General features: G+C 36.2%; 1 non-coding gene across 1 annotated transcript; it reads right to left on the bottom strand.

The window, feature by feature from the left end:
* Nucleotides 1-1,637: 1,637 nt before the first annotated feature.
* On the bottom strand, nt 1,638-1,744 carry LOC133780945 (small nucleolar RNA R71). Its single transcript, XR_009869749.1, has one exon. It is a non-coding gene; the product is annotated as a small nucleolar RNA R71 (small nucleolar RNA).
* Nucleotides 1,745-16,116: the final 14,372 nt, after the last annotated feature.

Here is a 16,116-nt window from a genome sequence, read left to right as displayed (position 1 = left end):
CCCTAACCTTCTTTCTCCTTCTCTTTCTTCTCTTCCATTTCTATCAAGCCTCAAGTGGCATAAATGCCCCCAAACCGTATACCCCTAAATCCCAGCTGCCATTTATCTATTTCCCAACCAAATGACCATTTTGCCCCTCCTTGCCTATCCTTTCCTACTTAAACCTCAAGGGCACTTAAGTCCTTTCATTACTATTTCAATTCTACCATTTTCTTTCTAAAACTTGTTACTCTCAGCAGTAACTAATGGTTACCCAGGTTACTAAATCTCCAATAACCATTACCCGCTAAATCTCAACTTAACCATAAAATTCCCGAGGTAACCCTAGGCTCTTCCCGAGCCGGGTATAGAAATCCCGTTGTGACTCTTAAGTTAACTAGCTCTCAAGGACCGTCTCGGCACGTGCATCACAATAATACAACCACACCCACGTGGTACAATTCACAGAATACAATTATCACATATCAATACAGTTATGCCCAACATGGCCAAAATTACAATTATGCCCTTCTAACACGATCAGGACCTACATGCATACTAATACACATAGTCATGCATCTCAGATAAACAATTAGTCAAATAACATGCTTTAAATCATAACCATGCATTCAACTCATAAAATCACACATAATCCCAACCTGCCCTCCTGGCACACTAATCAAGGCCATTAAGCCTTATTAGCGAATTTGGGTCGTTACAGAGGAGATTTGAGGGATGGAGGAGATTTGAAGCCGAGATTTGAAGCAAGGATGGAGGAGACCGAAGCAGGGATTGAGTTCGGATACCGTACGTAGCCGAAGAAGAAAATGGGTCATTGTTCTGTGTGTTTGAAATGTTGAAGGAAGTCTGAAAAAAAATGCTAAGTGGTGGGCTCACTAAAAAAATTACTGCCCTTTTTTCATTAACTTTGCCACATATAATACTTTTTCATAATACTTTTTTATTAGTATTATATTCATATGTTATGAAAAGGGGTATTTGGTGTAGTGTTAATTTCCAATATTAAAGTTAGTTGTTGTTTGTTCTAATTTCTTTTTTTTTTCTTTTATTATTGTCTTACATTTATTTGGATCAAGGTTGTTGTTTGTTTCTTGAATTATTTGTATATGCGGGGAAGTAGACAAAAGGAAGTTATGCTAATAGATCTTAAAATTGAGAGAACGTGTAGAGAAAATCGCAAGATAAAGAAAAGGTTGAACTTCACCATGGCTGAGAACACAAATAATGTTGTCAACAACAATGCAAATATGGGTAATAAAGCTGAAGCTGATCAACCATTAAGAAACTATTTACTCTCTACTGTTACGAGGATACATTCAAGCACTCGTCCTCCAACTATTGAGGCAAATAATTTTGAGATAAAACCCTCCATTATTCAGATGGTGCAGAATTGTGTACAATTCAGGGGATTACCAAATGAGGATCCAAATCTCCATATCACAAACTTTTTAGAGCTATTTGCGACATTCAAAATGAATGGGGAGAGTCATGATACTATAAGATTGAGATTATTCCCATTTTCACTAAGGGACAGAGCTAACAGTTGGTTTAATTAATTACAAGCCAACTCTATAGTTACTTGGGAAGATTTGGCTTAGAAATTCCTTGGTAAATATTTTCCTCCTGCCAAGTCAGCCAGAATAAGAGGAGAGATAAATAAGTTCCATCAGTTGGATGGGGAGTCTTTATATGATGCATGGGAACGATTTAAAGAGTTGCAAAGGAAATGCCCACATCATGGAATAGAGAAGTGGCTGCTAGTTCATACATTTTACAATGGTTTGGGGGGAAATACAAGGACAATTATAGATGCAGCATCAGGAGGAGCGTTTATGAGGAAAAGCGCTAATGAAGCATATGAATTATTGGAAGAGATGGCCATGAATAACTATAATTTCCGTAATGAGCGTGAGAATAAGAAAGTAGCAGGAGTCTTAAAAGTTAATCCAATTGCGCTATTGACCACTTAAGGCATCTCTAACCAAGCAATTGCAGTAGACTAATCTCGCATGCACAGGCAATGCAAGTACAGAATGTTGTGAGTTATGAGATTTGTGGGGGACTGCATTCATATTAACGATGCCCGGGCACAGCTAGTTGCTCAACAAAAGTGAATAATATGCCTTTGGAATAGGCACATGTTATCGGTCTTTTCAAGACCTGCACCCAACACCTACTACAATTCCCATACTCCTACTTGGAAAATCACCATAATCTGTCTTGGAAAAATAATCAAGGGTTACAGCCGTAGTATCCATAGTATCCACCTCAATGACCCCCTAATCAACTGGCTTATGTACTACATTCTAGACCGTATTATGATCCAAACCCACGCCCATCTCATCCACCACCAAATCTTCCAACAAAACCTGAGGTACAGCCTGACGTACTGAACCAGTTTATGACTGAAACCAGGGCATCTATCAGGAGTTTGGAAACACAAATAGGTCAATTGGCTAAAATGTTTTCTAGTAGACAGCAAGGGAATTTTCCAAGCACTACTGAGGTAAACCCAAAAGAGTAGTGTAATGCAATATCCTTGAGGAGTGGGACTATGTATGATGGACCTACAGTGGATGACAAGGGGAAGAAGATAGGGGATCAACATGTTACTAGTCCAGAACAAGCAGAGGCTACTGAAGATCTTCCAAAGACAGAAAAGCCAAAATATACTGAGCCAACACCAGGGATTCCATATCCTCAACAATTCCGAAAGGCTAATCTTGACAAATAATTCTCTAAATTTTTGGATATCTTTCGAGAACTACACATTAATATCCCATTTGCTGAGGCACTTGAACAAATGCCAAGTTATGTGAAGTTTATGAAAGAGATTTTTTCAAATAAAAGGAAGTTAGAGGATTATGAGACAGTGGCACTTACTAAGGATTCCAGCATGATACTTCAGAAGAAACTACCTCCAATGATTAAAGATCATGGTAGTTTCAATATCCCATGTTCTATAGGGGGTTCAGTAGAAGCAAAAGCTTTATGTAATTTAGGGGCTAGTGTGAATCTAATGCCTCTATCAATCTTTCAAAGGTTGAATTTTGGAGAAGCTCGGCCAACTACTTTGTCTTTGCAGATGGCAAAAAGATCGGTTAATCATCCTCGTGGAGTGATTGAGGACGTATTAGTAAAAGTGGGTAAATTCATCTTTCCTGCTTATTTTATTATTCTAGATATGGAGGAAGATGAAAATATTCCAATAATACTTGGAAGGCCATTCTTGGCAACTGGTAGGGCTTTAATTGATGTACAAAAGGGGTGAGTTAAAGCTACGAGTGCAAAAAGAGGAAGTAATATTTCATGCTTTTGCAGCAACAGAAATTCCAACGTATTGTAGAGTTGAAGTGGTAAACAAAGGATAGAACAAGTTGGAAGTCTCTAAGAAAAGATCCATAGTTAAAATTGGAATGCGAAAAGGGCGTCATTGATTAAAAAGGTTCTTTAGTGAAATGATTCAATTGTTATATGAGTGAGGGAAGTTCCACTAATTTTTAATCACAAGAAACGAGGGTCAACTCATGACACTATGGCTCTGAAGGAAATGAGGGGATGACTTGATCCAAGTTGAATTTGAAAGAAGAAAAGCGTCCGGCTAAATGACGTTAACGGCAGCGCTATAGGTGGCATTCATATATTTTATTTTAGTTTTAGTTTTTATTTTTAAATTAGTTGACAATTTATTTTATTTTATTTTGGATTTGTAAAGTTTATTTATTTTAATTTTATTTATTGTAAGTATAAAGTCTGTAAAAAAAATTGTGCAAATCGTGAAAAGGTTGTTTTTCAATTAGTCTTCAATCCAAGTTGCGACTTGAGCTTGTAAGTCGCGACATTAACACAAGTCAGAGAGTGCATGGAAATTGAAAGAGGGGCGGGTCGCGACTTGGGCTTATAAGTCGCAACCCTTGGCCAAAACATAGAGCATTGGAGTTTTTAAAATAGAGGCGGGCCGCGACTTGATGAGGTTGAGTCGCGGCACCTGGGAAGAAGAAAATATGGAAATTTTGATGTGGGGCTGAGACTTGCCCCATCTAGGTCACAGTGCGCCTGTGTCAGACAGAGAAGAAGTGTTTTAAAACTATTTTTTTTCTAAGCCATACCTTTCATTTTTCATTTCCTTTCCTCCCAAACAAGTTTTTCTTTTGTAAAATCTCTCAAATTTCTTCCCTTATCCTTCTATTTCAAATACCCTTAAGCTATATCCTTAATTTTTAATTCCTAGTTCATTTGGATCTCTTTCTTCTTTGCTTTTCTTCTAACCCTAATTGTTATCTATTGGTAAGAAGTGAAGATTGAAAGGAGCATTATGGAGTGGGCAGTCTTCAAGAATCAAGGGCTTGTAAGTTTTCTCTTTTTGAAGTTTTAATTGAAGTAATTTTATGCTAAGGAATTGAATTGGGTTGTTTAACTGCCTTGTTAGTATATTTAGTGTCTTTGAGTGATATTTTTTGTAATGACCCAACTGCTCTAGACTTTGGACCATTAATGAAAACCACACATAGACCCTAATCCTTAATAGAACTTACAAGTGAAAAGATCATAACTTTATTAAAAACTTGTAAAAATAAAGGTTAAACTTACATAAAATTTAAGTTAGGATATGGGATCCCATTGTTTTAAAATCAAAACATAACATAATTGTAATTAAAAGAGATTACATAAATAAGTGCGGAAAAATACACATAAAAACATAAGTAAAGACTTCATCCTCGAATCGAAACTCTCGGCTCTTTGAATCCATTCCGCCTCCATACACATGCCCAAAACTACCAAGAACCTTTCCCGCCACTAAAGCTATTTTCCTGCACATATAAACAAAAAGGAGTGAGCCTAATGCCCAGCAAGGAAAATCTAACACATAAACCATATACATAAATTTCATAAAGAAACATAAAACATATCATAACACTTATGTCACATACATACTATAATGGCCATTATTACTTGGGGTCCCATAAACTAAACAAGTCATATGCACATTAAATTAGTGGGGCTTGCTAGCTAAGCAAGTCATATGCCCATAATCTATTTGGGGCTTGTTAGTTGTATAGGTCATATGCCCAAGTCTACAAACATACTTAACATAGCATATTACATAACATAAAATCATAAGATAACATATAAAATCATATAAGACATAAATCCTATCCTATTTTCCTTACCAAATTACCAGGATATGAGAACAGATTTTTTGGACTTTGGAACACTCCTAAAAACCATAAATGGGAGAGTGAGTATACTAAAGAGAATGAGATGAAAAGAATGGAAGAACTTATACCATTAAGAATATACTTACCAAAAACTTATGTGCAAGTTCTTAGATTTCCTAACCAAGAATAAAGAATAAGGTTAGAATATTGAGTAGAAGACTACAAGAACATAAAGAAAATAATACCAAATTAACTAGAGTGTGGAATACCTTGAATGCTTCTATAGCCAATCTAAACCTTGAACCGAAATGCTATAAAACCTTACTTCCCAAGTGTTTGGTAAGCTTATAATGATCAAGCTTATAATTCCCAGCCCAAGTGTTTACACTCTCACACTAACCTAACAACTTGCAGCCTCTGAACTTAGCTTAATAGATGAATAAATGGCTGGGTACTAGGTCCTATTTATAGATTTTAGGAATGAAAAGATCTTCATTTAACTTGAATAAAAATAATGGCTTTTTAAGTGAAAAATATTTGAATTATCATTCAGCAGAGGCTGAAGACTCGTTCAGAAAGATGCTGGACTTATCAAGAGGTTGAAGATTTGAATGGAGAACATTTTCAAAAAGTTTCAAAATGCCTTGAAGGAGGCGATATATCGCCCCTTGTAGGCGGTATATCGCCTGGGCCAATATGCCCGAGGCAATTGTGCGACGTTTTTTTTTTTTTTTTTTGTGCTGCGATATATCACCCCCTATAGCTGCGATATATCGGCATACGCTGAATATTTAAACATGAAATTACACATTTTTTAGCTTAATTTGAATTGAGTAAACATCCTTGACTAAGCCCTCTAACGTTTTCAAAGCTGCTGACTGACCCTAGGATATTCAAATTTTAACCTTAATAAATTTAATCCTCAAAATACTTAATCATTATTAAACATACACATGACATGTGCTATTATCTTATTGGGTCTTATCTAAACCTTATAATATAATAAATATTACCCTCAATATCAGTCATATTAATCAAACCTTAGGTTAAAATTAATATTCCTAGACTATAGGTTAAACTTAGAAAATCTACAAGTGTTACTATGAGTGTCCAAATAAATCCCGGTTTGAACCAATAAATCCACAGTCATAACAATAATACTACTATTACTATTATACTACTATCTAACTAGCTAAGTAAAGTTCTTGGACTCTACATTTTTGGAGTTATTTAGTGGAGGAAATTATAGTAAATTACAGGGAGTGCTGCCAAATTTTTGTGTTGTCATATTTGATCAATTGTGTAAGTATGGGTCCAAGAAAAAAACCTACTAGGGATGCCTCTTCTAAGAACACGAATCGCCCTTCAACATCCCACACTCAACCACCCCAAACTCAGCCAATCCCGCCAACACCTCAACCAATTGAAGAGTTTGATCCGATGTGATTTATTAACAAGGATGCCTTTGATCACTATCAAAGGTTATCTCAGCGTCTGGTAATTCAAGAGAGAGGAATGGAATATCAAGAAGATATGTACCCTAAGAAAACTTAGAATATTATTGGGCTGAGATTGAACGCCGTGGTTGGAAACTTTTTGTGGATGATAAGATGTCGAAGGCCAACTATTCAATGGTTTATGTGTTCTATGCCAATTGTCCTGGGGTTGTTAATAAAAAGATGTTTGTGCGAGGGGTTTCAGTTGAGTGTGCCATTGATAAGATTGAAGCCTTATATAGATTACCATTGTTGTCTCAAGAAGACAATGAATATTATCAATTGGCGTATAATAGTGAAATTGATTGGGTTAAGTTGGCAGAAACTTTAGGCATTCCTGGTGCTTCTTTTGTCATGCATAATAGGGAACCGAAGCATTTATGAAGATATCAAATAAATTGTGTGGGAACTAATAGAGTATTCTGGTTTATGCTATTATGACGGGACTCTCTATCGATATTGACCGAGTTATCTGCCAAAGCATCAGGATTTTTGTCGACTGACAACTTCTGCCAGTTTGGTGCACAGATCAATGATTACTGATCTATGTGAAGTGTGGGAGGTACCTAAATATCCTAGTGATATTTATAGGAAGGCAATGGGGCCTATTTCTCGTGCTATAGTGTATAAATTTAATGACCCATCTTTGGAGCCACCACTACCACAACCTAGGCCGATGACAGTTAAAGAGGAATGAGATGCAGCTCAGGAACCCACGCCTACTAATGATTAGCTAGATGGATCAAGGGCAGCTGAGCAAGAAAGGAGAGGAGAATATCCTCAATATTTTACACTTGAGGCTCCACCAGATCCGAACTTGGCTAGATTAGATTATATCTTTCGGCAGAACCAACATACTCACAATTATTTGGGAGAGCTTCACGATTATCATAGAGCTCAAGTTGACAGACAGAATGAGTTGGTTTACCAATGGTCAAATTAGAAGGTGGACCGACATTAATTCGAAATAATATATCATGTATGCTTAGGAATATGATTTAGGCTATCATTTGGACAGTTTGAGCTTTTCTTACCAACCTTAAATTACTTGATCCTTTGTTTACCCTTTTTGAGCCTAACTTTGTATCTTTTTGTTCTAAACCATCATTTAAGCCTAATACTTAAAACTTGGTTATATATCTGTCCCTAATATACTATGAGCATATGAATGAGAAAAAATTATGGGGATTGATGTGTAATGGGATTTAATTATGACTTTAGTGGGTTTAGAGAATGAAAAGTGATAAAAAATTTCAATACATTCCCAATATGAATACATAGAAAAATCAAGTTTGGGGGAGTGTAATTATTATTGAATATATATATATGTGTGTGTATGTTAGTATTTTACATCTCTCTAAAGAAAAAAAAAAAAAAAAAGGGATTGCGGGATTGTATTACTATGGATGTAAAGTTGGTGAGTTTTGGTCATGTGGTTATAGTAAAGTGAGCTTAAAAATTAGTTTTTCATCTACCTTTACCTAAGCCATCATTACAAGCCTATATAAGTCCTATTGATTCTTATGCATATCATGATTTATATTAGTGGAGAATAGCAAGTATGTGAGCTTATGGAATTATTTGGTATGAATGGATCGATTGGAAATAAATTTTGTTAGCATAATTAATTTCAAATACGTTTATTTAATGATCATGATTTGATAATCCAAAATGCTAGTAGACTAAAGTGTGTTGATGGAGTGTTTTGATCAAAATTCTAGATTGAATAAACTGTTGAGTAGTTCTTTGAGAATTATATGATTAACATTCATGATTTTGAGGCATAATTATTGTTGTTGGTATAATTCATGTTGTTAGAGTCTTGGTTTGTTTTTAGTCCTTTGTTTGAGGGCAAACAAAGAGTAAGTTTGGGGGAGTTTGATAACTTCATTTTAGTGTCATTTTAGAATGTTTTTTTGTGGTAATCTTGAGTCTTTATGTGTGTTTTGTGCAAGATTACACTATTGTTTGTCTTTGTTGTAGGTTGGTGAGGTGAATAATGAGAGAAAAAAAAGAAGAGAAGATAGTGGAAAAATGAAGTCAGTTTTTGGACTCAGAATCATGCTAAGGACGATTAAAAGTCAGTTTTTGATGAAGAGACGAGTTGAAAGATCTAATTTGAGAAAAAATTGAATTAGAGTGGTGACTTGAGCTTATAAATTGCAACTCCAGGCAAGTCAGAAACACATGGATGCTGGAGGCAATTAGTGTTGCGACTTGAGCTTATAAGTCGTAGCGCAAGGAAACGTCAGAGGCTAAGCAAGGGGAAATTCTGGACACGGGCCGCAACTTGAGATGTCTGAGTCGCGACGCCTGAAGAATTATACAGAATAGAAATTGCTTCAAAAATTGACATGGGTTGTGACCTAGAGAAAGCCAAGTCGCGGCCCGTATATGAAAAACAGAGCCTTTGTAATTTTTTTTACTATAAATTCATACTTAGGGTTTAATTAGGTCATTAGGTCAGATTTTAATTAGGTTTTTAGAGACTAATTTTGATTCTTAGACTAGTGTTCTGCATTTTTTATATTTTTTTTCTTCTTTAAGTTTTTGAATCTTATGTTTCTGAATTATTATTTTGTTGATTTAGTCATGTCTGATATGAACTAGACATTTTTATCTAGGGTTTAATGTAGTCACTTGGATTTATATCTAATTTAATTATGATGTTCTATTGATTTTTCTTCTTTATTCTAATCTATATAATGTGTGCCTAATGCTAGTAAATACCTGATCCATATTTGCTTGATTTATGATTTTGCTTCAAAATTTGAAAGATGAGAACTGAATATGCTATCGTTATATAGACATAGGTTGTATATTGGACGAAAGTACCTATACGGCTTGTATAGTAATTAGGTTACCATGTTTAATGCATGCTATATGTTTAAGTTTATAACAGAGATGTAGAAAATCTGCATATAAGATGTGATCTTATATCTTGAAAAAGAATGGGAACCGATTTAAGTTAACCTGCTATTAGAATAAGAAGAAAGAAATTTAGAATTGATCAATGAAATTAGTAGAATTAAAAGTTGACGAAATTAACACCCTAGGTCTTTTTAATATTGATTTTTATCTTCTAATTAGTTATTTTTTCATAGTTATTTACAATTTTAAAATTAAATTCATTCATCTAAACTTTTTTTACCAAATAGAAATTTAAGAACAATTAATTGTACTTGGGAAATAGTCTTTGTGGGAATGATACTTTATTTTATCATCTATATTACTTTAATTGATTGCATACACTTGCGTATATATATTTTCACAATCAGAGTGCGCCTTCAACCTTTAAAGGAACAGGACACATTGGATTACCATTTTCGGTGAGACAAAAACCTACTTTCATCCAAGTGTACCGAAATTTTGCCTGATCGGGAAACAAGTTGCAACCATCAGCTTTTCCCATCTCCATGACTATAAATAGTGAAAATTGACATGTAACAAGGGTCAAAAAATAAGTTAGTAACGGCTCATTTTTAGAGAGAGCTCCTACTCTCCATTATTGTAATTTCCCCAAGAACAAGATCAAACTCAGTGTACTTCTAAGTTCATCATATATAATATTGTCTTAAGTGGACGTAGTTCATCTTTTTTTAGCTAAAACACTATAAATCTATTTCACATTCATTTAATACTGCATTTATTCTTCTTTTCTTTGGCTCACTAGTCATCATTAAGTTCCACTTTGAGATTTTACACATAAAACAACTCTTCATTTAATGCTCTGTGCAAGTTGACGAAAAAATGAGTCAACAATAGGAATACTTTATCCCTTGAAAGACAACATCTCATGATTTGGTTGAGGCAGTACTTGAAAACATATGGTTAGGCCATCAACAAATAAAAACCTCAAGGATAATAGAAGTGGTATACTAAAATATTTTCAACTCCCTTCTTGTCCATTATGGTCAAATAAAATTCTCGTAATAGAAGGATCTACCTAATCAAGCGAGTAGCATCCTTTTGGAAATGATGTACTCAAGAGCGGAATGGATGGCAAAGAACAAGATAAGTGAACTGATCAAATATGAATGAAACCTATCTAGCGAAAATACTATAGCAAGTAACTTTTTTCAGTGGTGGGTCAATTGATTTGTCCACTGTTGAGATTTTTACTTGCATAGTAAACTATGAAGATAGGAGCAAAGGTGAGTTTTTCCATGAGTATTTGGAAACACTTCTCATACAAAGGTGTCTATTTGAACACAATGTCTTATGCTAGGAGGTCACAAAGTGGGTAAGAGATTGTGAAAAACTATGTATGAAACTTTTTATATAATCTTGCATTCACAAGGAAGGACCAAAAGTCCTTAATAGGCTCATCACTAATATGATTACACTAGACAAAAGTAATGCTTTTGTGATTGGATTGGAGATGATATTTAATATATTTTGTTATTTTACTCTACTTTGACCCATTGATAATAAATGAAATAAATAGAGAAAAAATTGTGCCTCTAGAACTACTCTATACTAAATTGAGTGATATTCTTTTTTTTTTTTTTACACACTATTTTATCACCTACCATATTGCTTAAATACTCACTAATATTCTTGTGATTTTAAAAATACCAAATTACACATTTATATTTTGTTTATATACTCACTAACACCTTTGTATTTTACAAAATAGTACAAAATTCACACTTGAATAAATTTCAAAATTAGTTTTAATAAGATACTACCTATATTAATTTTATGAATTTTTTAAGTTCACTAATTAAACTATAAATATTTTACTAATATTATTTCACTTTTAGGAAGAAAATTTTATTTTAAACCTGTTGACCACGATTTTGGCCAACGCCAAGTAGACGCAAAAATGACAGTAAACCTTGAATAGAAAATGAATGACACAAATAATTTTATAGTGGTTCAGCCCCAATTTGTTGGTAATAGCCTAATCCATTTGGAGTTATGATATATGTAGCCTACACTTAAGATCAGATGAACGTGAGTCAACTGAGTTTCTCAAGTGTCAGTAGAAAAGTATAGTGTTTCTCTCTCTAAACTCTCAGAAAATGCTCTTAGAATGTCCCAAGTAACAGTCCCAAAGTCTCAAAACTAGAGAGTTTTTCCAATCTCCAAAAAGATCAGATCCCCCCAATGATGCCATGAGCTCTTTATTTATATGCTCATGGATCGTACATGAAAAATATCCCATTTTGATGGGGTCCTTGGTTGTTTCAACAAACTTTAATTAATAAAATAATAAACAAATTCAAATTACAACAATATAGCTATTACTTCGGGATATTTGAGAGGTTCACACGGTAGTTGCGAACTATTCAGGTTGAAGTTGTTACTGAGGTTCTATAAAGAAATCACTGGGCAGTTAACTCCTGAAATTCTGACACATCCAGTCGGCTACACCCTCAATTTAACATAACTGGTCGGATGAAACCCATTTCTGGGATGACTGGTCGGATGAACTCCATTCCTGAGTTGACTGGTCAACCAAACCGTGTGTCTGGTCAGGCGAGACTTCTCCCCGACCAGACAAAAGTATTCTCTGGTCGGGTAGATCATTTTCTGCCACCTGTCACCTCTGATTGCCACGTTATCAAAATGAAATTTTAGGGATAACATTTTCCCCCCAAGTTTATTATATGATTTTCTCATATGATAAACTTTTCCTTAGCTTATCCATAGTAAATCAAATAATTACTATGTCTTAAAATTCCAAAAATGACCTTTGGCACTCTCCCGCCTTTTTCAGATAATGGTATGATTAGTTTTTTCAGTCCACTAAAAGGGTAGTTACAAATTTCCCAGAAAGTGGGATGATGGGATAATGGTATACACGAAAATGAGGAGTCGAGGACTCCCACTTTTCCTATAAATATACCCCATGCTTGCCTCCCCCTCTCATACCAAAAAAAACATCATAAAAAGCTCATCCTTGACGTGGCCAATCTCTTCTTCAAGGTTTCGTGTCTCTCCAAGCAATTTCAAAGGAAATTCTCAAGAAACCCAAGGCTTTTCCACCAATTTGAGTAAGTTCTCTCTTCTTGATCTTTATTTTCAAGCATTTTAAGCTTTAAAAATCTACACAAAAACTTGTTAGAACATGTACATGCCGAAACCCCATTTTGGAATGCATTCTTGGAATTTATGTGATGAATCTTTGTAAAATAGAGATTTTTTGGCTGATTTAGTGTAGTTTAGGCTTTGGGTTAGTCAATTTTTCCTTCAATTTCATGAAATTTTGAAGAAAAAATGATTTCCCATTCCACATTGTATTTTCGATTTCATGGGTTTAAGATGAGCATTTGATATTTTCTTGAGACTTGTTGAACCCTTGAAATTCCACTTTTTGATCTTGTTTACACACCCCAAGATTAGGAAAATATGTTCATGCTTCATGTTATACTCCATACCTTTTATCCGATCAGATTCCACTTAGTTTATAGCCATTAGGACACCTTCCGACCCCTTGGAACCCAAATAGCCCCCTCAAACCTCTTGCAGCGAAACCCCTCGGGGTGTCTTGCCTCCTCGGGATTCTCTAGCCAATCGGACACCATAAGCCCTTGGAACCCAAATAGCTTCTCAGCAACACTCCTTAGCTACTCGGACACGCAACTAGCCACTTGGGGGACCTTAGCCTATTGGTCTCCTTACAACTGCTGGGAACATGCACCTAGCCACTCGGACACGCACCTAGACGCTCGAACATGCTCCTAGCCGCTCGGAGAACCTTAGCCTCTTGGACCCCTGGCAGCTGCTAGGAACACGCACCTAGCCACTTGGACACTCACCTAGATGCTCGGACCACGCACCTATCTGCTCGGCAAACCTTAGCCTCTTGGTCTCCTTGTAGCTACTCGAAACACGCATCTAGCCACTCGATTTTGTGCATATTTAGTCGAACACAAAAATTCATAGCACCAAAACTTTAGGCCTTATGCCCTCGAACACCACATGACATTCGAAATAATCTATTTTTTTCTTTGTGAATCACTCAAAATTGTTATCATTTACCAAAAAATGTCTTTATCTAGGATAAATTGATTCCACTTCTTAGAGAATTTTTTTCACTGAGTAGTGAATATTTTTTCTTTTCATTCACTTTTTGTTTGGTTTACTCACCTCCCCCTATTTGTTGTAGATGAATCGCTTCAGCTACAGGGGGGTGACAACCAAACAGACTCTGATTCCTCAGTTCCCGCTTCAAGTGATACTCTTCCGAGCAGGGATTCCTCTTCCAAATCCCCCAGAAAATGAACTCCTAAAGACCGTCTTCATCATCTCAAGAAAATCGTTCCGCGATCAGTTTTATATTTTCTTCAAGAAGATCAGTTCCTTAAGCAACAACATCCGCATCAACCGATGAGGGTGAAGAAGTCTAATCGAATCCCTCAAGAACAAGATCCCCAAGTTGCACATAGAGTGACACCAAAGGTGGTAGAACGAGTACCCTGTATGGGAGAAAATCTATTAGAAGAAGCTGAGACTAAAGCTTCTTCAAAACCTCCTCACCAAGCTCAAAAAACTAGCAAACCCAAGAGAAAGGTTACCCAGACTTTCGCCAAAGGAATCCAACAAACTGCTACACTTAAGCTGAGGAAAGAAGAAGATCGTGTGCCTTCCTGGTGTGTAGCTAAGCCTTCTAAGAAAAACTCCAAAATGTTTAATAAGCATATTCAGACTTTGGGTCTTGAAGGAGTGAATGTGATATGTCCACGTCCACACCATAGAGCCAATAATTCTAGTGGAGCTTATTGTGCCTAGTCTAAGTATCACATTTATGCAGGATCTACACTCCCCTTGCATCCTTTCTTTAGGTAAATAGCGAATTACTTTAATGTTTCTCCCTTCCAGATTGCTCCAAATAGGGTACAAGCTCTGTCTGCTCTATACATTCTCTAACACTTCCAGGGCTGGAACCCACCTACCCCTCACGAGGTACACTATTTTTTTGATTTTAGGACAAACCCTAGACACAAGAATACAAGTTTTTTCCACCTCTTTCATAGGAAAAAAGGGGTTAAGTACCTTCATGGTATAGCCCATAAATCGAATCCTGGGAAGTATTATACGGAATACTTCCTTACTCCAGACATTAAAGCCAACAACTTGGCTTTTACGCATGTAGGTCCTTTTGATCAACCTCTCCCAACCAGGGAAATGCATGCTCGAGCAGAATATCTTGCTAACATGCCCCTAGAGGAGAAGGATGTTGAGTAGTTGGTCTCCATGGAGAATCTCCAAACAACCGAGATATTGTTGTAGGCAGTACGACTGATGAAATAGACACAATTGATCAGTCTAATGTCGATACCGAAGTAGTGACTGACATGTTTTCTCCTATACCATCCCCTCAGCCACGCCGACCAGGTGGTGCTATCCCAAGAGAGCCTCTTTTTGAAAATCCTCAACAACCCGCCTTCCCCGCCAAGCCTGGCAAAGGAAAATGCATTGAGCTCTTTAGAGAAGATAGCTCATCGTCAGAAGATGAGGATGAGATTTTTAACGAAGTTCTAAACTCAAGTTTTACTGACAGTATCCATAATTAGATTTTGTTATGAGTCTATAGAATTTTCTTTTTCACCTATGTTCATTTATTGTTTCTACTAACCCAGTTTTTGCTTTACTTTTATGTAGATCCTACCATGTTCAAGCAGTTCGACACTCCTTCTGCCCAAAAAAGGAAAACTGGTGAAGGTAGCAGCTTGACTCCTTCGAGCAAGGTTATGAGGACTACACCACCTAGCCAGGGGAAACCATCTGACTAGTCAGCCATTTTCCCATGCTTGGCTCCTCCATCATTTTCCTCTTCTGCTAGTCTATAGACTGCTCGGTCAACATGCTTAAGCGAGACTCTTCGCGTCATTCGTGAATATGACAAAGAGTTACTAGATCATACTCTTCACCATGCAACAACAACTCAGACCTTTGAGACTCTACCTCGGCAAAGCGTTGAAGTTGTCCTTCACAAATGCCTTGCTCAAATTATGAGTGTAAGCATCTTATCATAAACATTCACTTTCTTATTGATTATTCTTATTTTAATATTTCCCGGTTATTTACTCCAGGGACTGATCACTGTTAGTCATGCTCAACGCCGAGCAGTCGACTATAAGGAGTTGATCAAGGTCTTGAATGATCAGTTGGTGGAGGCCTAAGCTAAGATTGAAACTTTGACTAAATCTGAGAAAGATCTTCAATCCAAGGCTGAGCAGGCAGAGAAGACAATTGCCGAGTGAGACAGATCTCTAAGGGAGTTGGCTGATGAAAATAAAAAGCAGATCCAAGCCAACAAGACATCGCCAACAAGACATCGACTGACCAACTAGAGAAAATGACTCATGAGAATGAAGATTTGAAACAAGACAAAGAAGCTGATCTTGCTCGTTATGAAGAGATCTGTTTCAATTGCTTCTATCAGATATAGAAGCTAAACAAGCCTCTTAACCTCGACTTTTTCTCAGAAGAGGCAAGGGCATAAGACC

This window comes from Humulus lupulus, chromosome 5, assembly GCF_963169125.1.
Source record: "Humulus lupulus chromosome 5, drHumLupu1.1, whole genome shotgun sequence".
Lineage (NCBI taxonomy): Eukaryota > Viridiplantae > Streptophyta > Magnoliopsida > Rosales > Cannabaceae > Humulus > Humulus lupulus.
Note: the sequence above shows the minus strand (reverse complement) of the source record. Positions and strands in the feature narration are given on the sequence as shown.